General features: G+C 34.9%; 1 long non-coding RNA gene across 6 annotated transcripts in view; it reads right to left on the bottom strand.

Moving 5' to 3' along the window:
* Positions 1-26,530, bottom strand: part of LOC141423977 (uncharacterized) — a 233,855-nt gene that overhangs the window by 78,474 nt on the left and 128,851 nt on the right. For 5 of the 6 annotated variants that reach the window (XR_012448750.1, XR_012448743.1, XR_012448751.1 and 2 more), the window contains one exon: positions 18,652-18,770. The exons of the other annotated variant lie outside the window; for it this stretch is intronic. This is a non-coding gene — a long non-coding RNA (uncharacterized lncRNA). The remainder of the gene's footprint in view (positions 1-18,651; positions 18,771-26,530) is intronic. 6 annotated transcript variants of the gene reach the window in all.

The raw sequence follows: 26,530 nt of genomic DNA on the forward strand, positions 1-26,530 counted from the left end.
ATGTGTTTACTATTTGAACACTATTTACTCTAGGGTAATAAAAAGTTATGCTCTCACCCAAAACCTGTATGTAAATATCCATAGCAGCTCTACGCATATTGCAACAAACTGAAAATAACCCAATGTTTCTCTGAAAGGGTAAATGCGTGGACAGAATGGATACAAGGGAACACAAATCAACAATTAAAAACATCAGAATCAAGGCCCACCAACTTGATACATGAAACAATTTGGATGAATTCGAATGCTTATTGAAGAAGTCAGTTTCAAGTGTTTATACAGGGTGTGATTTGATTTGATTTATATGCTCTGCTATCAAAAATTATAGTGACTGAGCGCATATGAGTGTGTAAAAGGGGAAGATTGTGACCATAAACAGATAATTCAAGATCAATTTTAGGAGCCAGATAGCTATTTGGCATCTGATTTTTGGAATTGTAACAAAAAGAGTCAATTTTATTGTATGATAAATAAAAATATAAAATCAAAAGATTATCTCTGCCTGTAATGTACTACATAAAAACAAATATAGTTTTGACAAAAACCTTTATTATGTCAAAGTTATTCTAGATTTATCAAGAAGTAAGGCAGAAATAAAAGTTTGATTTTCTGTTGTTTCACATAAGCTGATATATTCTACATGAGATAATGATCATTATAAAAATTACTGCAGATAAATTTCTAATTGGCATTTGAACAGTAATATCAATATTTGTTCAGTTTTAAGGAAAGGGGATTCTGGATTGCTGTGTTTTAAAATGCTTTCCTTACTCTATCCTGACATGCAAGCTGGAAGTTGATTAATCCATGCATTACCAGTATTTGGGCAATTTGATTTTACTTATTTTGCAGCTGCAGACTTCTTCTTTCCAAGGCTATGGAATATATTGATATGATCTTTTTTCAAAGAGATACATGCTAAATTAAAATCATTTAAAGAGGTGGTGAGACACGTAAGAAATGCAAATGTGAGCTTTGTTACAATGATAGGGTGTATTTTTTATTTTGTATTATATTGATTACTAAATGGTTTATGTAGTAATTTTAGTAAAACTTGAAAATAAGAATTATGCATTACATCTAATTCTGTTTCCAACAACATAATTATACATTCTGTAGACACGAATAAACTCTGAAAGTAACTAAAGGTGAGATGTTCTTATTGAAATATTTGAGAAGAATTAGTGTATTTCTTGTGCTTAGATGTCTATAACAAGGGATTTTCCTACATGGAAATCTATGCAGTAGTTTCCTATTTTCCTTGCTATAGCACTTAAAGATACAAAGACAACATTATTAGGTGAAAGAATCATTTTTATTAGTATTATAATAAGGAATTATAAAATGAATTACAGTTTTAGGCTGGTTATTATGGAGACAAGTTCATTCAGTAGTTCTAAGATGTGAGAATACTTAATTAATATTCCAGAGGACTAAAATCAGAATAGCAGTCCCTGATTATAATTGTCAAAGAAACATTTTAGTATCAGCCATGTGAAGTGGGAAGAAAATGTGATTATTGACAAAATGATTTCAATTAAGTAAAGAGAACAGCTTAAGTTTTCAATGTCTTTTTTTATTAAAAGATTTTTTTCACTTCAGACTTTTCTTAGCAGACCCCTGTTTCTAGACTTCTAGTCAAAAACTGCCAAGGATACTGAGAAAAAAGTACCTATGTTAAAATACAGTGTTCAGTTTCAAAAAGAATAAATTATATGTGTGACTGTTATTGCTTCATTTTACCATTGATCAAGTTCCAATGCCCTCTTTTGAGGTCTAAAACTAATCTCCAATGCTGTCTTTCATTCTGGCTTCTCATTTGATCTATTCAATGTGAGGTACCATTAGGAGATACTAGGAAGAGAGGAAGAAGCATTTGGGTCCTTAGTTTCCTGCTGCAATCATGGTTAGCAGTGGTTGTGTTTGTTTTGTTGTCAGTAGAGTTCCTGCAGTGAGGTGCTCTCCCAAGACTACAACTTTTGTCTAGTTTCTGGTTAGAATATTCCATACTTTTGTCCTTATATACCTAGAAGTGTATACACTCATGGTCTCTTTCTATTCTTAATTACTGTATTTCATAGTATAGTATTGTTTCTCTTATACTTGACTACACATACCTTTGAACATAGTTTCATTTGAATTCTCTTTATTTGACCCTTTAAATATGCTATATCTAGCATGACTTTGGACTGATAGAGAATGAATGAGTGGGGGGCATTCATCTATTCTGTGGTTAATGATTTTATCTATTGTATTTCAAAACTTAAAGCACTTTTAAATGAAATATATTTTGATGTATGTCATTTGATTGTGAATATAACCCAAATCTTCTTATTTGCTGTTTCAAATCTATTCGAATGGGAAAACTTTTGCAACAAATCTTGAAATGAAGATACTTCTAAGAAAGCACTGGCTTTACATGATCTGCCAGTATTTTTCTTTTACACTAGGGTAAAGCTGACCTTTCTTCAAACCTTTCTCTAATGGATGACATTATGAAGAAAAGCATCTTCTGCCTCAAAGGGCACTGTTTGGTCTGGTCTTCATTCAAAGAGTATAGAGTCCAAGATGAAAGTAAACCTGGCACTTTTACCTGAGTCATTTGGGGGAAGATGCCATTTAATCTACTGGATAATGATGGGAAGAAGTCCCAGAGTCATTTCCTAGAATTAATGAGAAAAAGGCATGAGGGCACAGCAAGTTCCTCCCTTATTTATTTTGCTTAATTGGCATACATGTTTGTTTGGGGAACTGTAAAAAGAAACTTGGCAATAGATATGTGACCACATAAAGAGATTGAAGCTTGGATTGCTTATTCTTCTGTGAGAGTTAAAGCTGGCAAAAGCACTAAGTTTATTTTATAGCAATTATTTGGAGACCAGCACAAAAAATAAACCTTCCTTTATATCTTTCTGGCTTAGTGCATTCCTCTTCTAATAAGCTTCAAAGACTAGTTCTTCCCTCAGGACATAAATTACATATTTATGTTATTAAATTAATTGTTTAATTAAAATAACATTTAAATTCTATATCACATACATAATAATATTTCTGAAAGAATGGTATTTTAATGTGATTTATCTTAATGGCAACCTTTTACTAAGGAAAGTATAAAATGCTATTGATATTTAGCTCCTCAATAGAGATCAGGTATAGACTTGCAGAAAAATATATAACACAACACAGATATAATAGTATGGATATACATACTTTATTCTTGAACATATCTGTACAAATAAAGAAAGTGGGTTTTTAAAAATTATTCTATTTGTAGTACATTTAATTATTATGAGAATATTCAGGTATGTTACTAAAATGTAGGCAAGAATTTAAATAATCAGCAATAACCCTTTAATGGTCAAATTTTCTCTGCTATATATATAACTAAGCTAATTAAACCCATAAATATGAGATTGGAATAGTAATTCTATGGTTGAATTTTCTGTTGGTGTGAGTAAAAGGTTGTATGAGAGACTAACCTTCAAATATTAAGCTGGGGACAGTCTTTCAAAGAAATGATAGTGATAAGACTTCAGGAGAGAGAGACAACAGTAGAATAAAAGTTCAACATACCCCAAAGGATTCTGACAGTGCATGATGGCTGGAGGCCTAAAAGCTAATAAAAGATAAACTTTCTACAGAAGAGCTGTTGAAAATAAAAGAAAAAAAGAGCAAGAAAAGTGACTAAGAAATAGCCCCAAGAAGGAAAACCTGGGCAAGCTCTCCTTTATAGCAAAACAGAGAAAAGATTATAATAAAGATACATTAAACTATCATATGATTTTCTACGTTTTAAAATGCATTTCCTAGAAGTGACCTTTACAAAGTTTATGTCTACAGTATGTCAGAGTCAAGATCACTGATAGAGCTATCTTAATTCTTCAGACTTTTGTGAAGGAAGGAATAATGAGGGCAGTTTTTCTATATTTATTTGGAAAGCACACTTTTATGAAGCCAGAGGGAATAGTAAGGGAGTGGGTCAGCTAAACATTGGATTATTCTCTTTTGAAGCACCTCAGCCAGGCCTAAGCCAAGGAAAGAAATGGGCTGTTCATTTGTCTTGTCCATGTGTACTGGCTCACATAGTGTTTTTCATGTGTTACAGAATAGTTCTCTGATCTCATGTCTTGGAAATAATCAGTTCAATAGAAAGAAAGATGTATCCTGTGCTATTAGAATGGAAAAACAGTCAGAACTTCAGAAAAAGTTGGATTGGAATTGAGCGAGGAAGCTGGTCTGACACTCCTAGATTAGTGGAAACTAGCTTAAAGAGTCAGCCAGGGGACCAGGTCAGACTCAGGCATGTGCCACCTATCTAAGATCCTGTGCTTAGACAGGCCCTGTGCTTAATTTCAGGCTCTGCTCTCTCAGTCCTGAAAGCCTTAATACTTTTCGAACAATGCAACTGCATTTTCATTTTGTAGTTGATTCTGCAAACTATGATATGGTTTCTGTGTAGAAAAAACATAAGCTTTGTTAACTGGATATATACTGAGCAAACTTAACTGTTTAAGGAGCATTTCCTTCCTCTTGTCAAATACAGGCTATTCTTGGCCCCAGAACTTGGGTATAATTGTGGCCAACACATTTCTTTGGGTATCTTTTCCTTCATACTTATTTCAGAGGTTCAGCATTTTACTTAGTGCTGCACTGGCCAGAGGTTCCCTTGACGGTAAAATCTTTAGGCATTTACAATGAAACCCTAGGGTCTAAGCCTTTTGTCTTTTTCTCTATCACATTGCAGTGGTGTGTGATGGGAAGCTGATAAATCACAACATCTTCAGTGGAAAGTCACATTCCTTTTAAAGCTAAATGAGAGAAGAGTCAGTCAATAGGAATTTATTGATCCCCATGGGCAGTTCAGCGGTATAGCAAGTGCTATCCCTACCTGTTTATACTTCTTTTTACTATGGTTCTTTTCCCATGAAAGTTTTATGGTCACATAAAGGTTCCAAAAGGCAATGAGGCAATATAGCATATTGGTTAAGAGAATGAACTCTTAAGTTGGAGGACTTGAGTACAATTCTTTGAGCCAGTACCTGCTAACTGTGTAACCTTGAGGAAATTCTCTTTTCTCTATGTTTCAGTGTCTTCTGCTATTAAAGAGAGTAAATAGCAGTACCTACTTTCTAAGTTTATTGTAAGATTTAAAAGTGCTCATATAGTAACTGCATTTAAAACTTAAGTATTATCTGCTATTACAATTATTTGTATCATGGAAATTTCAGGCAGGAGTTTTACATGCTTTTGATTTTCAGGTACATGTAAAATATTCCTATCCACTAAAATAATCTGATAGCAAGATTGAGTTAGGAAATGTCACAGTTTTTAGCAGCTTATTATAATATTAAAGATAACCATATATCTTAAACTTTTTAGAACTTTTTAGTAGCTTTAGACACAGAAATTGAAGAGTTATAGTTTAACTGTAAAATTAATTCATGGGCTTCTGCAAGAGAAAAAAGGTGTCTCTTTCACCCGCCAGTGGCCTATAATTGACTGTAATTACCAGTTTGCATAGGACTATATTGGTAGGAGGGTCAAAGATCACCAAGAACTTTCCCACTGCTCAGCCTCTAAAGGGACACAGCTGCAAGGGAAATAAAACCGTATAATTAAACTTTAGTCTCTTTTGTTCATTTCTTTAAGAAACATAGGTTCAATTTTCCTGTCACCAAAGAGCTAGGGAAGAAATATTCATATACTATAGGGAGAAAGAGTCTTTTGAGTGGTGAAGTCTTTTTCATCTGGGATACTCCAAGTGGCCTCCACCAACTTTTATTGATTAAATTCTGACCTTGGTTAACTGTTCTTTGGTTGGGAGCTATTCTTAAGATGCATTAATATTTAAAGTATCTAAGAAAGAATAAAGAAGGAAAGAAAAATCTTAATATTCCAATAGATCCTCCCTTTTCCTTACCATCCAGTTTGCAAGTGTTATCTAATCTCCACATGTCTGTGATCTACAGAATGAAAAGTAAAAGGACTGAATGTGTTAGACATTTTCTAAATGTTGTCTTTTTCTTCTTCTTCTGAACATAGATGAGTCTTCCTTCACCATGGAAATAATTTCTTTAGACAGTAACATAAAATCTCCTCACATCATTACTAATTAAAGCACCTGTACTCAAGCAAGCAAATTTCATAATTCACCAATGATCTTTATGAATATACTTTGTTTTATAGTCAAATATATTATATAAAAACTGTTACTTCCAGGGAGTTGGTTACTTGAGAGCCAATCTCTGTTCTGTAAACCATTACCATTTTTATTAGATGTTAATTTTATGTTTTTTTCTGATTTTAACAGTAAAACACATTCATTGTAGTAATTTCAGAGGTTCTCCCACCCCTTACAAATAGGAGGATAAAAAAAATAAAATTTCCTACCTAGAAAAATATTTTTATTGATGGATATATTTCCTTACACTCCTATGTACAAATACACCTATAAAGATATACACACACATGCACACTCACAAATGGGATTTATATTTAGCTTATGAAATGCATATATTTAAAAGAATATATGATTCTACTCTGTTATAATACATCATACTTTGATAATTATATACTATAATAATGACTTATTACATGAAAACATAAAGAAATATCTAATGTTTGTGTAACCTATGCAAGTGGGAAAAGAAGTTATTTAATTTTTTATTCTTGGAATAGAGATCATGAATTTTTAAAATCAATTTCAGCAGAGCTCAATCAGTGAAAATGTTTTTACTTTACAGGCTAGTGGTTTAGGGAAAGTTCATTCCTCTGGAGATTAGGATAAAGTTCTGGTGAAAGTAAAGTGACTTTTGTGACCTCCTTAAGCTGATATTTTAGCCTTTTCTCTTTCCTTTTGCTTCACAAGTCAGCCATGCTCTCCATTTCTGGTTATATTTTCTATGGCTTTCCTAATGAAATCATTCTTGTTTTCCTACTATTCCGTTTTCAATACTGTGTACAATTATTTACTTCTATATTAAAATTTGCATTCTCCTTTTTAAATAGTACATTGTTACATAATCACATCTAATAAACATACATTTCTTAATATTTCTATTTCTTAATAGAAATAACAAGGTATTGAATCAAATGATATGGGGATTTCAGAGATGAGCTATGCACTGTCCTCTTCTCAATAAGCTTATTATTTCTCGTGTAAAAATGTCCCAGATAATCATAATAAATGAAGGAGTAGGATCAGTGCAATAAGTGAGGACAAATACACTTCTGTGAGAATCACCTGCCAGAGATGATTAATTATGGTTTGATGAATGTGGTGGGAAGAAGCTTCCACAGAAGATGCACCATTTCATTGAAAATGACAAGGCCATAGGAGGCATCGAATCTCTCTCTGGGCTTCAGGTATTTTTATTTTTAATAGACTTTTTAGAGAAGTGTTATGTTCACAGCAAAACTGAGCAAAAGACACAGAGATTTCCCGAATGGAGTTATAACCACACATTCACAGCCATGCCTGTTATCACCAGAGTGATACATTTGTTACAACTGATAGGTTCCAGGTTCTTTAAAAAACAAATAACTGCAAAGTGTCAGGAATTATCTTATGGTAAATATAAATATAATCAGACCGAGGCCCCCTGAGTCATTTGTCTATGGGGACTCAAATGTTGTATGTATCATGTTGATGACGTCTATCAGTCTACAATTCCTGAGGCCATACTTCTGTACTCTGGAACACACTGACAGTCAGTAGACCACCATATACGTTAGCTGATCTCTGCAAGATTCTTTCACATGATTTCTCTTATTGGAAATCTAACACTTCCCTGTGGACACTTGTTTCTCTGGAGTTCTCTCAAAAAGAGGTAGCTTTCCTTCTTATACCTTTCATACTTTTTCCTGAAGACAGGTGAATCTTCTTCCTGATTTTCTTTATTGCTTCCTTTTCACGTTCTCTTTTCCATGAAGCCTCAGCAAATGTCATCAGACATTAGTCATCAGACAATGTCAGTTTGACATTGTGTTGCTGTATTGTGATTTCAAAACCTGGGTCATTCTCCCACATTTTTTTGTTTCTGGTCACTGTCACTGTCTTTCATATTGCTACCATAATTCTTAGTGGTTAAAATCCCCAGGGTGGTAATTTCAGTACTCAAGGCCCTCATTCCATTGAACTTCTAGCCTCCAATAAATAAACTTCATCTCCACTTTTACTCAGCTACTTATTCAGTGGTCTCCCCTTAAATGTCATCATTTCAATAATTGCAAGTTCTTTATAATTTCAATTTCTATTTTCATTCTCTTACTCTACTACCTCCAAATTTTTTAGACCATGCTTTCTAGTGACCTCACCATTCCAATACTTCCCCTTCATTAGTCCAAATCTGTCATTATATTATCATTATTCTCACCTCACTCCTATTCTTAATCTCCCCCTTATCTTAAATTGCATGGTTAATGATTATAATCACACTATTCTGCTTTCTTTTGTCTTTGTCCCTGTCTCATTTCCTTGTATTTGTTTTTGCAAAGCCAATATGGTATTAAAATAAAACTCTTCTTACTCTTTTCCTAAATGCAGCAGCTCCATTTAGATGGTGTGTTAGCCAGCTTTCTGTCACTGTCACAAAATACATGAGGAAAATTAATGTAAAAGAAAACAGGTTTATTTTGGCTCATGGTTTCAATTCATAGTTATATAGCTCTGTGGTAAGGCAAAACATCAAGGCAGGGAGCATGTGTAGAGTAAAGATGGTCATCTCATGGTGAAGACGAAGAAGAGCCAGGGACCAACTATATTCTCCAAGGGCACACCCCCAGTGACCTACTTCTGAGGCCCCACTTCCTAAAATTTCCATCTCTTCCCAATAGTGTCACCAGCTGGGGGCCAAGACTTCAACACATGCATCTTAGAGGAACATTTGAAATGCAAACTATTATATCCCAGCCATAGACCCCAAAGGCTCTTGCCTGTCTCAGAATGCAAAATGCATTCAGTCCAACTCCAAGAATTCCCAAAGTCTCAACAGTTCCACCGTTGCTCAAAAGTCCAAGTCTAAAGTCTCCTCTGAGACCAAACACAAGGTCTTAACTGTGAGTCCTGTAACAATCACAAAATCAATTTACTTACTCCCAAGATTCAATGACACAGAGTAAACATTTCTATTCCAAGAAGTAGAATTAGGAGAATACCAAGGAAGAATCAGACCAAAGCAAGAATGAAACCAAGCAGGGCATACCGTAAATCCTGACAGACTGAATATGGGTGTCTAAGGACTTAGGTGGCCTCATTCCTATGGCTTTGATGACTGAAGCCCATACCGCCATTCTCTTGGTCTGGCTCTGCTTGCTGCCTGCAGCTTTCTTGGACAGACGGTCCACATTTTCAGTATCTCTAATTTCCTGGAGTCTCCCTTCCTCCCTCCTTCCCTCCTTCCCTCTCTCCCCTCCTTCCTTCCTTCTTCTTTTTCTTTCTTGAGGTAGTGGGGTTTAAACTCAAGGTCTCACCCTTCCTAGGTAAGCACCTTATCACTTGAACCACACCCCCAAACCTTTTTGGCTTTCATTATTTTTCAGATTGAGACTCACATTTTTGTCTAGGTTTGGCCTTGGACTGTGATCATTCTTACTTACCTCTTGTGTTGCAAAGATTATAGGTATGAACAACCATCACTACCTTATTTGTTGAGATTGGGTCTCTGCTACCTTCTTACTTGGTCTGACCCCTTAAGCCCTATGTCAACTTCTCTAGTAGCAGGAATTACAAGTGAGAGTCCCTATACCTGGTAACATCTTTCTGATTGTCTCAATGCAAAAGTATTTGGCTTAATTTTAATGGTACTAATCTCTGCAGCAATTATGTCCTACTTGGCTAAAACTTTACATGTACTTATTTTCTGGCCAAACTAAAAGGTTTTCATGTCTTACTCCCAATTTTCCCTGTAAATCTGACTAAAAGTAGATAGCAATACCCTTCCCACAGCCTGAATGCTGTACTGTCTTGACATTTCCTCAACCAGATAAACCAGCTCATTGACTTTAAACATAGCCTCATGCAGTCTCAGGAATGGACAAAATGAACACAAGTCCTTTGCAAAAATGTGACATGCATGGCTTTGAGTTCAATTTCTAATAGATTTTTCACTGGCATTTGAAACATTATCAATGCAGTCTTTACTACCCATCTTCCTAATAGCATTCTAGTCTTTTGCAATTCCAAAACAATCACCCATTATGCTCTGCTTACAGCATCTAAGGTTTCTTTTGCCTGCATCTCCAAACTTTTCTAAATTCCTCCTGCATACCAGTTCCAAAATTTTCTGAAACACCTTATTTAGGTATAGTTACAGCAATAACCCCAATTTTAAGATCAATTTTCTGTGTTTGTCAGTTTTCCAGTATGACAAAACGTCTGAAAAAGTTCAACTTAAAAGAGAAAAATTTTTTCGGCTCAAGGTTTCAGATGTTTCAGTCCATGGTCACATAATTTCATTGTAACTGGGCTGTGGTGAGGCAGATCAACATGTTATGGAGCAGAAGTGCTCAGCTAATGGTGGTAAGAGAGATATCTGTAGGAAGAGACCAGGGTTCCTTACACCCTTCAAGGGAAAACTCCCAGCAGCCTCCTTCCTCCAACTAGGCCCCACCTCTCAATGGTTCCACCACCCACCTAGGGATCAAGTCTTCGATTCATAAGTAGGTTGTGTTATTCCAGATCCAAATTATGACAGATGGGAAGAATGCACAGCCATACTGACTGATATTACTAAAAATTCATGAGTTTTCTCCTCTGGTGGGCCATTAATACTACCAGGATATCCATATTTTCCTTGTCAATTTATTTTCTCTCTCCTCTTATTGCATGTATCCTACTTACTCCTCAAATCTCAAGTTCCCAATAGCACATACAGTTATATATTTCCCTTATGCTGAGAAAATACAGAAGAGAGTGTCCACATGTTATAGGAAATACCACTTCTATCTCCCTACTTAAATCTCATGTGACCTCTGCTTCACTTCTCATTTCTATAATTTAGCCATGACCAAACCATTCACTGATTTATAACATCCCTTTTGTTCTCTGCTCTTCAGGACATTGCTCCTATCATTATCACTCTCTCTCCTTCATCATAATTTTTACATTTATAATGAATAATCTTCATTTAGTGTACATATACATTATTTTCCCATGTTTAAGAAAAACAAAATGAAAATATCAGCCCTTATCTCAAATCTTTTCGTATTTCACTCCTTTTATTTACAGAAGAATTTCTTAAAAATTATCTGTACTTCATCTGCCTAAGATTAATCCTCCAATTGTGGTTTTAATCCACTATAATGAGACTTAGATCCCACTCTTTTATCAAACTGTTTAGTAAGTTTACTGATGACTTCCATATTTTTAATTTTAGCAGTTATTAATCCCTCTTCATCTTGTGAATCTTCAGTGGCATTTGCTTTATATTAACACTTTTTCTTCATTTGCAAACTCATTCTTTTAATGATTTCATCCAGTCTGACTTTGAATATCATTTATGTAGTCATATGTTACAAACTTATAGTGGTAGACTAGATCTCTACACTTAATTACAAATTTTTATCTTAGCTTGTTCATTAATCTGGGGACATCTGAGGTATTGTTGGGCATCTCAAACGTGACATACTCAAAATCGAGCTCCAGCTATTTCCTTTCATACTTATCATACTCATTGTCTTCTCATCTTAGTGAGTGGAAACTGTCCTTCCAGTTGTTTAGGCCCGATGCTCACCCTTCACTTATTTCTTTATTGAGACATATTCAGAATAACTGAAAATTTGTTGAATGTAGCTTCAAACTCTTATGCAGAATCCGAGAAGTTATCATAACTAGTTGTGCCTATCATCATTTTCTCTCATTTAGAATGCAGCAATAGCCTTGTAACCTTTTCATCATCTGCTTTTTCTACCTCTCTAGGTCAATTACCAGGACAGTGCCAGAATAACCCTGTATGAACTTAAATCAGATTGCATCATGCTTTTGCTTAAAACTCCTTAAAGCTTTCCATGTGGAAAAGAAGCCAAATCTTTACCATGTATTTCAAGGTCCTGCACTATATGGTCTCATCACTTTTCTGACCACATAGCCTAACATTCTCGCCTGTGCTCACTTCATTTTAATTTTAACTTATAAACACAGAAGGCTTGTGCTTACCTCAGAGCCTTTCCAATTTGCAATAATTCTCTTGGCATCTTCTTCTCCCAAATAAACATATGGATCGCTCCCTCAAAAAAGTCTCAAACTTTTACCCAAATGCCATTTACTCCAAGATTTTTCACTTATCATTCTAATTAAAATTACAATATTTCACCTTCTTTTCTCCTTCCTAGCTTTATTTTCCTTGATGATAATTAATACCACCTAGCGTGCTTTAGCGAGTATGAATTTTTTAAGGAAACTTTTATATGTAAAACAAAAAAGTGCACACTTTAGATTATAATTTATAGTCCCAGTATGAATAACTCAAATGTACAATTAATACAAATAGAGCGAAATAGAGCGTTAGACATAATGATTGGATATAAACTGGAGAAGAGGAGTTAAATGCAGATGAAGAGAAACCTAAATGATTTGATTTCATTTAGTAGTCATTGGGGTGCAATTATATTTTGCAGAACCAAGATAAAAAAACGAACTATTGGCTAACATATTACTTTAAGAATATGAGCACTAACTTCTACTAATGTGTCCAAATTTATAAATTGATGCAATACTATCTTTACAGAATGATTTACAAAAAATATTGAGAAATGGACTAATGCCAACATTTGAGCTGTTTTATAAACTACTTTGAGAAAGTTTGAGAAAGTGTGTTTCTGAAATCCTTCAAATCATATCCCAGTTGAAGAAAGTGAACAAAACCATGGAATGCTGATGGTGACAGTTTAGGAGCAGAGCATTCACCTCAGGGTGTAGAACAGCCTTGAAAACCACCTACTGTTCATGTTTGCACCCAGTTGCAAGAATATTGAGTTGAGCAGGCCCCCACTCCCAGAGGAATAATGTAATGCCATGTTTAGCAGTACCCATTCTTAATATGATTTGTTCTGTAGATGTCAACTGAAACAATTTTCATAACTTATCTGTATGCCTTTTCACACATATACCAAGTGGTAACTTCTTTATTCTTATCAATTTACATTTATTATTTTTTTAATTATAAGATTATATTCCTGATTTCTGTAAAAGGAAACTCACTACTGAGTTGTTGATGTATGTGTTTTGCTAATGAAAAACCAACATAATGGTGTTGGTGGTAAGACTATCAGGACTCTTGTAGGTAGCATCTTGCCTGAGGACTTAGATTTTATGCTAGTCATACAGATAGACTGTAGGACTTAACAAAGATCATAAGGCAAGTAATTATGAAACATTGCAATTGAAGGGATTTTAGAAATCACATTCTTCAGCATTTCATGTGAGGATCAGAGATACAGAATAGTGTTTAAGGCCCGTAATGATTTGGTTCTCATAAAACAGTGTTGAAAAGCAGTGGTTTATTTCCATTGAGACACCATTTTTTTCTGAGGCTAGCATATTTGCCTTTGAGATTCTAGAGCTTTTCAGAAATATTTTTTTCTAGTATCAGAATACACAGCAGGTGTGAAAAACTAAAATATCCAGATTAAATGTATTGGTTTACTATTGTTATAAAAAACCATCCCAAATCTTAATGAATTGCCTAAAAGAGCATTTATTTTTACAATTTGTGTGAGTTAGTTCAAGCAGCTCTATTTATGTATGTGGCCCAGCTGTGCTTTTTGGGAGATATTCTGGACTCTTCTATGTGTCTCATTCTCTGTGGACTGAAAGTTATAGTTATCAGGTATGTGCTATTTTGCTGGGAGATAGCAGGAGCAAATAAGAGTGATGGGAAACATTCATTACCTCTTACAGTGTTGGTTTAGTGTTGGTTATGTTACTTCTGTTCAAATGTGATTGACCAAAATAAAAAATAAGTAAGCTGGCTAAAGGGTAGGGGCATGCAAAGGTGCTTTACGGTAATCCAAACTCTCGTAATTTATTTGATATTTGAAATTAACTTTGCGTACTTATATAATAAATAGAGCATTTTCTTTTTCCTATGGATTAACAACTTGTCTATTGAAAGACTGAATTCAGATCTTAGAAAATCCATAAAACTTCTCATATCCCATTGAAATAATATCTTAATTTTCTATCAAATGTGCCTTTTGCTCATTATGTAACAAGAAAGAGTTTCTTTCTTCTCTGGGCTTTCTTTTCTTTCATTTGAATTACTTTATTTATCATTCTTTTTTTTTCCCCTTGAAGAAAACCTCCCCTGGCTTTTCCTACTCTCATCTCTCATCTCGTGTCAGTAGAAAGTTAGTTACTAAATGGGGAAGTGCACAGAATTAATGAGGCTATAACAGTATTCAAGCCTTCATGTTGAAGAACAAAAATCTATTCTAAGGTCACAGTTTGCATACCAAGGCCCAGATCTTTGTGCTAATTACCCACACTTTTTGCTTTTAAATCATGAATGGCTTAATCTTAACACAAACCCAATAAAACAACTGAAAAAGCACACATTCTATTGAAAATAGATTAAAGTTGTCACCTATGGAACCAATTGACAATGTATTTATTATGCCTACGATCATCCTTTGCAGCATGTAGTAGAAAATTTCCTCATTCTGAATGCAGAAGTAGTTTTCTACATAACCACAGAGCATCATAAAAATGATTCTGTATCAGATAATGTCAGTGCTCTGCACATAGACCCTTGAATTCCTTTAAGATTTTTATGCACAATCCATAATGGTGCTTTCATTTAAAAAGTAAGCATCAGAATTTCATTGTCAGACTGCTAGAAACCACTTTACTTTTGCCCACAGATATCCAAATATCCTTGTAAATCTACATATCTACCTGAGGGACAGGAGAGTATGAGTGGAAAAATCTGAGGTGAAATCTATACTGTTTCCATAGTTCCTCCCCCAAAGTGAACCAAAGTTTATACTAGTGAACTTTACTTCATACTATAGAAATTCTTGCCCCTTCCCTTCTTAGTCCTCTTTTCCAAGTCTTGTATAAGTAAAACATCCTTAAGATCCATTCTTTGGTATTCTTTCTTTTTTTTATTATCATGTATCAACTCCTGTAACCTTTTTGATCAGTGATTCCTTTATTTCTTTGATGAGTTCTAGCTTTCCCAGTAGTCTTGCTGAAACATGACCTAGTCATTGGATGAATAGCTATGAAGAGCAGATGTCAGATTATGAGAAAAGAAATTTTGAGCTTAAATTATGTACCTGGCACATTTGAATCATCTGTGTAATTCTCAGGCTTGAAGCAATGTTATTGTATAACTAGACATTTAGGATGACCAATAGGGTCCAATATTCACCCAGATGTTCCTTTCCTGAGTCTCAGAGCCTCCTCTCCTATCTGGACTGTAACATTAGCATGAGAGACTTGCTGAGGTTGTGAATACAGCCCTTATTGAAGTTCTGCTACTCTGTCCACCAACCCAAGGATTGAGATAATTGATCTGGTCATGTTATACTATTAGAATGACTCTTCAAAGTTTGGAAAACTGATGGTTTATATTAAGGGAAGCAATGATGCCAGAAATTCCCTAGCAGTATGTTGTAGAAGGAAAGAAAGATAGTCTAAATAAGGTGGGTATGATAAAAAAACCAATTATGAAAGACCCAGCAACCTCAACTTCCTGCCCTAGTTGTCTTTGTTCTTTAATATGACTCAGAAGACACAGCTTTCATTAAGGTTATAAGGAATTAATTGGGAGGGGGCAAGTGCAGCATTCTAAAGAATCCTTCCTATAGATTAGCATAAATGGTAGAGGTTTTATTACGATCCTGGACTCACCACTGATAATGAATCTAACAAGATTATGTGCTATCAGGTCTAAGTGGTAGCAATAAACCTTTAAAGAAAAGGGACACTGAATTGCTGTAGTATGAACATGGTACACTAACTTCCAAGTAGTTCTAAGATATAGAGTTCATACCTTAAAGGAGAGTATGAGTGTGCATGAGAAAGGCTACTCATGGCAAGTGACTATGGTAGGAATTCCTCCTGTCTGTCCCTAAAGGAGACAGATGTGTGACAAATTTGTGACCATTTGCTCACACAGCTGTTTCAGATGTGTTGTTCTGACTTGAACAGACCAATATGGCATCTGTCACTTGTATGCAAAATGATATATAAATGTGTTTCTTAGAAGTAGTGTGAACACATGGGATGGCCATTTATACACATTTATAGACTTCACATGATGTTATAGTTACTTGCCCTTTTTCTCCCAAGTTCCCATTCTCCCTTTTTCTTTCCATTTTGAGTACATTTTTTAACATAGCACTTTTCATGAATATTCTTCATGAAATGTTCCATTCCATGTGGAAACATTTTTTTTTTTTTTTTTTGCAAATTGGCCTAAATCAATTTTGGAAGAAATTGGGCAGTAATAAATAAATGAAAAAAAAAAAGAAAACATTTTCCTCTATATTATGAGATATTCCTGTTCACAGAAACTATATTTATTTTGGTCTTTTTAATGGAACACTCACACTCTGGCTCTTCTACCACACCAAATGTTTCCAAATACAGTCCCTAAGATCCAAGGAACGTTTCCTAGTGTGCTGTATCTCAGATTTAAAGGAGCTTTTCTCTTCCTTTATGTCTTCAACAAACAAACAAACAAAACTTAAATCATCTGTGGGTTCTAAAGAAAGCAATAAAATTCCTTAATTTAAAAGAGAGGACATGAGTGCTTAATGAATGACCTGACAGTAGCACTAGGACATCAGGGTGCATCATGCTTCATTTGTCAATGTAGATATTAGCCCTTGGAGGATTAATTTTCAGGTGAAAAGTAAAAGACCAAAAGCAAAAAAGGGCATTGCCAATGACATCCCTGTGGCCTACAAATACTTTATTGAGCAGGGCCTCAATAGTCCATGAGAAGTCAGATGAGTGTCTAGAAACAGTTGGCTGTACAGGGCTGAGAGCCCAATGGATGGACCACTTCCTCTTCATCATTTCCTTCCTCTGCATAGTCTCCTTACACCCCCAAAATACCTTATTTGCTTTCCTTTGGACAGTAAAAGATATCCCAAAGGGAGGTAAAGAACAACATGGATGGGCTCACCATGGAAAATTATTTGTTGTCATGTTTAGAGTCTGTTAGAAAAAAGATACTTATATTGGGCTTTTAACATGATGTATCATTTAGTTCAGAATTTTCTCCTTTCCTCCCCTCAAAATAGCATGTATTTCCTAATTGAGATCAATTGACATTGATCATTTAGGTGGGTGGGTGGTGAATATTCAAATAAGGTAGAAATTTTACATTCTTCTGGAAGTTGCAGTCATTTTTATAAACCAAAGCAAGCTATGAAGATTAGGCATTATCACATTGTGCTTAAATGTACTCTTGGTGTTTATTGAAGATTGTTGTTAGAGTTCAAAAAGCACCTTTCAAAATGTGCATATTTCTCTCTTTTACTTTGGCTTTATTAGCTTCCTATAAACCCATAAATCCAGAATACATAGTCCTTTTGTTACTGTGCATAGCATTTGTGGCATGCATTTCGACTGAATCGGACCTCAAACTTAAATAATGTTTGTTGTTCCTTTGTGACTTGATGGTTTCTTTCTGTTTCAAAAGACAAATGTGAAGATTTACCAAGGACAGCAATGGCCACTGTAAATCCACATTAAAACTGTTCTACTCTTTTTGTCATAAAGAATCATTTTCTCACAGAAAATAAAATCCTAGTATATTTCTAGCTCTGATAAACAAATGAATTTGGGTCACCTTTCATATTTACTTATGTTCAGAAATTTGAAATAACAGTAATTGGCCATGAGGTTTTCTTTGACAGCAGTAATTCCACCTTCCTGGGGAACTGTTTGCTGCTATTTCATTCCACTGTAAATTTAGAAAGGAGAAGGTTTCATGCCTTTGTCTATTGGTTTTGAGAGTAATGATCACTAAAAGTATAGTTGAAAAGAAAAAATAAAAGAACTCCTCCAAACTGAAAAGAACCAAAAAGTAACCCCTTTCTTATTTGCTGCTGCAACTTCAGCTACTGCCTTTGTCAGGCTAAGCATTCATTTTGTCAGACACAAAAAGCAACCTCTGATACTTAATCAAGAATTATTAAAATATTAAGATTTTGTAAACATACAATATTTACATTCAGATTTATTTTATTTCACTTTTTACCTTTGGTAAGAATCCCGTTTGCATTCATTACCTTATTCTTATAACCTTGAGTGGAAAATAGTTACATCCACTTATCAGAAGAGTTCATGGAAGGCATGCTAATCATCCATGGAAACAGATAAGGAAGAGGCAAAGCATGTGATACATTCAGCATCCCTCTCCTCAAAGCAACACCCTGCTTCTGCATGGAGTAGAGCATCTGCCTCCACCACAAAATGAGTAAAAATATCCCAGCAAAAAACTCATTTTTGTTTTCCGTGCAGATTGCACAATTTATCTCCAATAGCACACATATTCATCGTCACCAAAGCTCAGTGGAATAATTACGAGTATTTACTGAATAGACCATGCAAAGCCATATGCTGTTGGTGGAAAGAATGTGGAAGAGATACTGAAAACTGGCACAAATAATAAGACTGCAAAGTCAGCCACTTACAGTTGTGCAGCATTTGAAAATCATATATGCAAGGAGAATGGTCTATGGCTGTAAATAATGTCCTGGATTTCCATGAGGTAGAAATAGTTTGATAGGAAGGGACAGGAGGTTCAAAATTTCTGTTACAAGAAAAAGAATTTTTAAAAAGAAGTTATTAAAGTGATATGCTAAAATAAGTTATAAATATACACACACATATATATACCCATACAAGAGAGAGAGATGTATATCTATATTTTCTACAATCTTTAATAGTAAAGAGTTTGAAAAAGAAAGCAGAAGTCTGAAGATATGGTAGAGAAAAGCAAAATTATATGAGTGTTAAAAATACCTTGCAAGTCACTACTAGGTAGCAGTGAAAAATAACAATATCATTTATTTGCATTGAACTTTCTAGTTTTCACAATAGTTCTCTATGTAGGTTCTCATCTGATTCTTTCAATAGCTGAAATATTATTTTCCCGCATGCAAAATAAAATAGATTCATAGGATTTTAAGGATTTCTTCATAGTTACAAATATGTAATCATTTACTAATATGTAAATGGAAAAAACACTGTCCACGAATCAGAACTCTATTTCTATAGATTTTACAAATACACAGCAGCTGAGATATAAAGGGAAATGATGACTTCTGGAATTGCAGGCCTCATACAAAATGCAAATGAAAACTTTTGGGGGCACCAATTTATTGAACACATTAGAACACAAACTTCCAAGATAAAATGTTGTATTTATGGCCCATGGGAGCAGATATAACATCCACAGATTGAAGCAGTACCATTGTTACTATGCTTATTTTCTATTTGTAAAAATTACAATTCTTAATTGTCCTTGATCTCTCCTAATAGTCAACTAGCTCCGATTTCTTTTAGATTTTGAAGCCAGATTATTTAAAAATAAATCATAGAGCTTGAAGAAACTTTATTTTTGAGGCATTCCTACTGTCCTTTTAAATCAGTTCTCTCCTAAACTACTGCATTTATAACAAATTTATTTATAACTTTTTCTCTGTTTCTTTATCCTATAATATAAGCATCTTAAAAGCAAGATACTTGCCTTATTATTTTTAATCACTGCTGTAACCTCAGTGCCTAGAGATAACCCTGGTATGAAGTAGGCACTTATCATTTCTGAAATTTGTAATGGGTGACTATGAAGTCAAATTGTGAATTCTCCCTATCTTTTTCTCTAGGTCTTTCTCATTTTCTAGCTCCTTTCCTGTGGCAATTCTATGAGACTCAATTGTTGGTCTTTTACTCCTCTTTTTTCTTTATTTGGTAAAGCTAATTCATGACTAATTCTCATGTATTTAATCTGCAATATGTTTTTCCACTTCTACTGCCTGCTGTCATCATGCTGTATTATAGAAAAAAATCTTATTTCTTTTTATACCTTTAATCTTTCTAATTATTCATTGTAGCCTGTAGTCCATTTCCATGCCACTATTCCTAGAAGGCCATTTTAATCAACACACTCTGTTCTTCAGAAATGACTATTGGCTCCTGGAAATCTCAATTACTCTGTGACAGTATGGAGCTTAAGACAATATTTAAAGACTCTTTTAGTGCAAAGAAGGCCAAATCTATGAGGTTTACCTAGATTTGCTGAATAATGTATCTGCCTTCAGCTTTTATGCTTTGGAGAAATTATAATTTTCTACAGCATAGTACTTCTTACTCTTGCCTAATACTCTTCCATTTTCCAAAAAGGGAAAAAAATAACCCATTAGAATTTTATTTCATTATATTATTGAATTGTCTAAACAAAATTTCTGAAGTGTTGAAAAAGAAAAGGGAGGAGAGGCTGTGATTGTAGATGAGAAAGGCCTGCCATTTTGACTCTGTGAATGAGAAGAGAAAAATAACAAACAGAGACAATATACTGAAGCAAGAAAAAAAAGGGAGAATTCCAGGATCATGAAAGAGGCAATAGATTGCATGGCCATTACAAGCCAGAATAGGAGCTCCGGGTGATCCTCACTCACTCAGGGTTGTTGTAGAGGGGAGTCTACTTAAGAAAGAGAAATACAAACCCTTAGCTGGGAAGAGCAGATTATCCCACAGTGTGTACCCAGAAAATTGGTGAGGATTTAGATTGTTTCACAGAAACAAAGCTGCTTGATTGGAGAGGGAGAGCTGTGCATTGTTCCATCACTGGAGTGCGTATTTGCTGCACTGGGAAGAACAGGGCAGGCTTAGCACAGCACAATTCTTGGGTAGACGGAGTAAACAAAACACTTTGAGCCACCATTTAGAGGAAGGAGCACAGTCCATAGAGTTAGATGTCCCTATTCAACAGAAAAGTCACAGATCTGGAAGTACAACCTGCTTGGACCTGTGCCTCAGGTCTGTAAGTAGTACATTTTGGTTAAAATTTGGCCATGAATTCTTAGAATAAGAATAAATTCTTATTCTATTTTTTATTGTTTGATAAAAGTCTGCTCATTCTATCTAGTCAACTAATCATTTGCTTAATTATTTGTGTGTTTTGTACGCTCATTTGTTTATTAATTTAGCTGAAATATGTTGAAGACCTTCCTATAAAAAAATGAATGAATAACAAGTGTTAATTTATATTTTGCAAGTCCTGAATTTGTTGGTGGTCCCTTACTCTGCAGTTGCTGCTAATTTTCCTTAAACCTTATTTTACTTCACATTGTATAGCCACAGACTGTGCTTCATGTGGTTTTCTGCAAAGTTTATAAACTTCCAGATTCACGTCTACTATTTATATGGTCAAAGTTAAATATTTGAATTATTGGTCATTAGTTTTTACTTTTGTTTGTATGCCTCCTAACATAATTTCAATAAGTTATAAAGCTATTATAATGCAAAATTTTCAGCCTAAAATTTAAATGGTAGTGAAGTACACGGTGCCTCTTTGTTTTAATACTGAGATTTCAGAATAGAAATGTTACTTCAGATTTAAAAGAGTAATCAATAGAATCCTAGCGAATTAATATATTCTTTATCAATGCAAAGTTTTGGTCAGTCTTTTGTCACTATGATAAAATACATAATAAAAATAAGCTAAAGAAAGAAAGGTTTACTTTGGTTCATGATTTCAGAGGTTTTGGTCCATGGTGGAATGGCTCCATTGCTTTTATGCCTGTGGTAAAGCAGAAACACAATGGCAGAATGGCATAGCCACAGAAAATTGCCCACCATAGCAGCCAAAAGCAGAGCCAGGAAGGGACTAGGGACAACGTATACTTTTCAGAGGCATGCAGCCAGGACTTACTTCCTCCAAATAGGCTCCACCTCCTGATAGCACATTCAGCGTGAACTCATCAGTCAATTGACCCATTGATGAAGTTAACTCCCTCATGATCCAATAACCCCTCAATAGTACCACCATCTGGGGACCAACTGTTCAACGTATGAGACTTTTTAGAGTGACATCTTATATGCAAGTCATATCAAACTTCTTCTTCATCCCTCTACTGAGGGTTGAGTCCGGCTGTCACTAGCTCCTACGTGCATCCAACAGAAATAATGGGTAATGTGCCTGGGAGCAGTAACAATAGTCTGAGTAACACAGACATTCAAGTTGGTGTGCACAGGATTGGTGAAATGCTGATTGCAAATGGTCAGACAAAACCGTAGCAAAGGTCTGTGATACAGTAGAACAGAACAAACAGGATGAAAGCTAAAGTTGCCCTAGCAAATACAAGAGGGATCTACACAGAGAGGGAACTTCAGAGATCTGTAGAAGGCCTCCTCAAGTATTTAACTGAGTGCTGCTTAATTCATGCAGGTGAGAAGAATCTCTGAGACTAAAGAAAGAACTGTCAAACAGGTTATCACACAGGCCTTGCAGGAATGGAACAGACTCCACCACCAGTCAGACTGGAAAAAGTTCATGATTCATCAGATATTTGTAGAATGTTAAGGAGGATATTAACAAATCTAACAAGTCTTAAAAGCAAGATCACACTTTTTCTAGAAAACAGCACCTCAGAAAAAAAGCTCAAGAATATTTATAAGAATAGCCCAAAATAATAAATTTCATCATTTCTACCATGAAAACTGCTATTTATTACTATATAACAAACTATCACAAATTTATTCAGTAAAAACAGTGTCAGTGAATCAGTAATCTAGACATTGCTTAGCTACAGACTCTACTTTAGCATGTGTCACTCACAGACTGACTGCAGTCAAGGTGTCAACAAGATTCTCATCAAAGAAAAGCTCAATGGAGGACCATTTACTTCCAGGCTCACATGAGTATGGGTAGGATCACCTCACAAGCAACTGTTGTGATGGTGACCTCTGTGGCTTTCTTCCCATCTCTTGGTAAGAAGACACCCGCAGTTCCTTGCCACATGGTCCTCTACAATATAGTTGCTTGATTTTTGTTTGTTTGTTTTTGGTGGGCCTGGGATTTGAACTCAGGACCTCACACTTGCAAAGCAGGCACTCACAAAGCAGGTGTTTTACTGCTTGAGCCCCACACCAGTTCATTTTTCTATGGTTATTTTGGAGGTGAGGTCTTGCAAAATATTTGGTGAGGCTGGCCTTGAACCATAATTTTCCATACCTCAGCCTCCCAAGTAGCTAGGATTAAAGGCATGAGCCACCTGTCCATGGCCAATGGCTTCCTTCATCAAAACATGAGCTGAGGAGGCAAAAGAGTCTTCCAGAAACATGGAAGGTATAGTGTTTTATGAAGCCAGCAAAGAAGCAGCACTCTATCACTTTTTGTCATATTCAGTTGGTCAGAAGCACGTCACCAAGCCAGACACTATACACCAAAGGAAGGGGATTATATAAGAACATGAATAACAGTGGCAGGGATCTTTGGGTGCCATTTTGAGATTCACCTGACCCACAAGTTAAACTTTTTTAGACATGTAATGTAGTGGGGGAAATATGGATGAAAAGAATAAATTAATCAAACTATCCTTAGAATGGACATAATAAGAAAAAGAATTAATGTAATTGTTTAACAAGTGTTCAAAAACTTAGGTAGAGTGATGGAAAATAAAAAGTATCAATTCTAACTGCAAGATAAGAAAAATATAAGACTTAAATTGAAAACAATGTTGAGTAGATTAATGACAAACTAGACCCTGCAAAAGAAAAGCTTAGTGACTTTTAAAACATAGCAATAAGCAATATCCACAATGAAATAGAGACATTTAAAAAAAACTCTGGAAGCAAAAATGAGCAGAATGCCAATGATCTATGGGGGAAAAATGAGCACCAAGGAAGAATATGGGTGAAATATTTTCAAATGTGACAAAAGCCAAATATCTGCAGATTCAAGAATATAAAAACAAACCAAGAAGCAAGAAATATAAAAACAGTCAATGGCATAATAGTCAAAATTTTCAAAAATAATAATACTCACATAAAAGTAGCCACAGAAATAAATATACTCTGTGTACAGAGTAACAGAGATAAGAATGACAATAGTTTTCTTGCAGAAAGAAGTACAAATAAAGAGACAAGAAAACAACCCACTGATATTACTGAAAGATACAAAATTATTAATGTTGAATTATATACTCTGATGAAGTCTTTCAATGGTAGAAAAATATTTACATGTGTACATAAGTTTGGCCTTCATTATATATAAAATAATAAAATATATGGCAAAATATATAAAGTTTGAGGTGGAAAAAGGGAAGTATAATTTTGAAGATTCTTCTTCTAAATATAAGTAATATATTACTACTTGAGGGTAGACAGTGGCAAATTTAAGATCTATGTTATATTTACTGATATGCAGCTCTCTACCTGTTTTTACAACTAAAGTTTTATAAACACACAGAGATGCCCATTCTTTACTTATTATGTACTCTAACATTTATGCTACAACTACATAGTGAATTATGGCAGAGATTGTATAACCTGTAATCAATACATTTACTATCTGACCCTCTACTGAAAAATTTTGCCAACTACTGCAATAAACACTAGCCCAACCTCTAAAACAAGACACAACTAAAAGCATCAGAGCTGATAAATCAACCGAGGAGATAAAAGTGAATCATTCAATGTACTAATTTAACCTGAAAGGAGGCAGAAAAATGTTAAAAACAGACAAAAGAACAGGTTTGGAAAATAAGAATGAAGGACAAAATAATGGACAAATATCAAAATGAGTCTATTAAATGTAGACATTATAGACTAGTGCTTCCAAACAAGATGAAGCTAAAGGGATTGGATTTAAAACAAACAAAAGGACAAGTTTTATGAAGCAATGAATTGCAGAACACTGAATATTAAATAAATGTCAGTGATTCCTAGAAGACAAGCAATAAAGGTGATTTCTATGATTTTTGTGTTAAAGGGGTTTTCAGGCTAAGGGAAAAAATCTAGAGCAGAGCTGGATAGATTCTCGAACTAATGATCTCAAAAGACCAAAATAAAAAGGATAGAGTGTAAGCTCCTAGAATTGAGTTTAACAAGCCCTGAGCATCAATTCAATATATAAAAATCAATTATACTTCTATATTTTACTGATGAACAATAAGAAATTAATTTTTCAAAATATCAATGCATAAAAATCTGAGATATACAGGAACATTTAAAGATATATAAGTTCTTTAGAAACTAAACTCTTCTAAAATCAATGAACCAATTAAAAAATGGGCAACTAAACTTAATAGAACTTTCTCAAAAGAAGAAATTCAAATGTTCAAAAAACACATGAAAAAATGCTCACCATCTCTAGCCATAAAGGAAATGCAAATCAAAACCACACTAAGATTCCACCTCACCCCTGTTAGAATAGCCATCATTAACAACACCACCACCAACAGGTGTAGGTGAGGATGTGGGGGAAAAGTAACCCTAATCCACTGCTGGTGGGAATGCAAGCTGGTATAACCACTCTGGAAAAAAATTTGGAGACTCCTTAAAAATCTAAACATAGATCTGGCATATGATCCAGCAATCCCACTCCTGGGGATATACCCAAAGAAATACAACACAGGTTACTCCAGAGGCACCTGCACACCCATGTTTATTGCGGCACTATTCACAATAGCCAAGTTATGGAAACAACCAAGATGCCCCACTATTGATGAATGGATCAAGAAAATGTGGTACTTATACACAATGGAATTTTACTCAGCCATGAAGAAGAATGAAATCTTATCATTTGCAGGTAAATGGATGGAAATAGAGAACATCATTCTGAGTGAGATCAGCCAAGCTCAGAAGACCAAAAATCATATATTCTCCCTCATATGCAGACTTTAGATCTAGGGCAAATGCAGCAATGTGGTTGGACTTGGATCACATGATAAGGGGAGAGCACAGTTGGGTGATATAGAATTTGGCAGAAAACCCAAAACATGAAAGCGTTTGATGTCCCCACTCCAGAGGAAATAATACAGAAACTTTAAAGCAACAGAGGTTATCATGAGAAGGGAATAAGTAACCAGGATAAAGATCAGTTAGAGATGAATCAACATGGGTCATAACACGTGTACACGAAAGCAATGCTAGGAATATTTCTGTATAGCTATCCTCAACTCAGCTAGCAATAATGCTTTGTCTTCCTTATTAGGCTTATCTCTTTTCTTCAACAAAACTAGTGATAAAGGCAGAACAGGACCTGCCTGGAACTGAGGTAGGAAGGGGGAAGAGGGTGGGGGAGTGGGGCAGAGGGGAGAAATGACCCAATGTATGCACATGTGAATAAAAGAATAAAAAATAAATAAAGATATATAAGTTCTGCACACTGAAAAGTTTAAATGTTTCACAGAGAAATTAAATAAAACTTAAATATAGGGATAGATGCCCAAGATACCCTATACTTATAGGTCAAGAGAATCTGTATTGATAAGATGTTGATTCTCTGCAAATTGACAATCTTTCAATGCAATTCCACTGAAAATCACAGCAGGCTCTTTTGTAGAA

This window comes from Castor canadensis, chromosome 1, assembly GCF_047511655.1.
Source record: "Castor canadensis chromosome 1, mCasCan1.hap1v2, whole genome shotgun sequence".
Taxonomy (NCBI): Eukaryota; Metazoa; Chordata; class Mammalia; order Rodentia; family Castoridae; genus Castor; species Castor canadensis.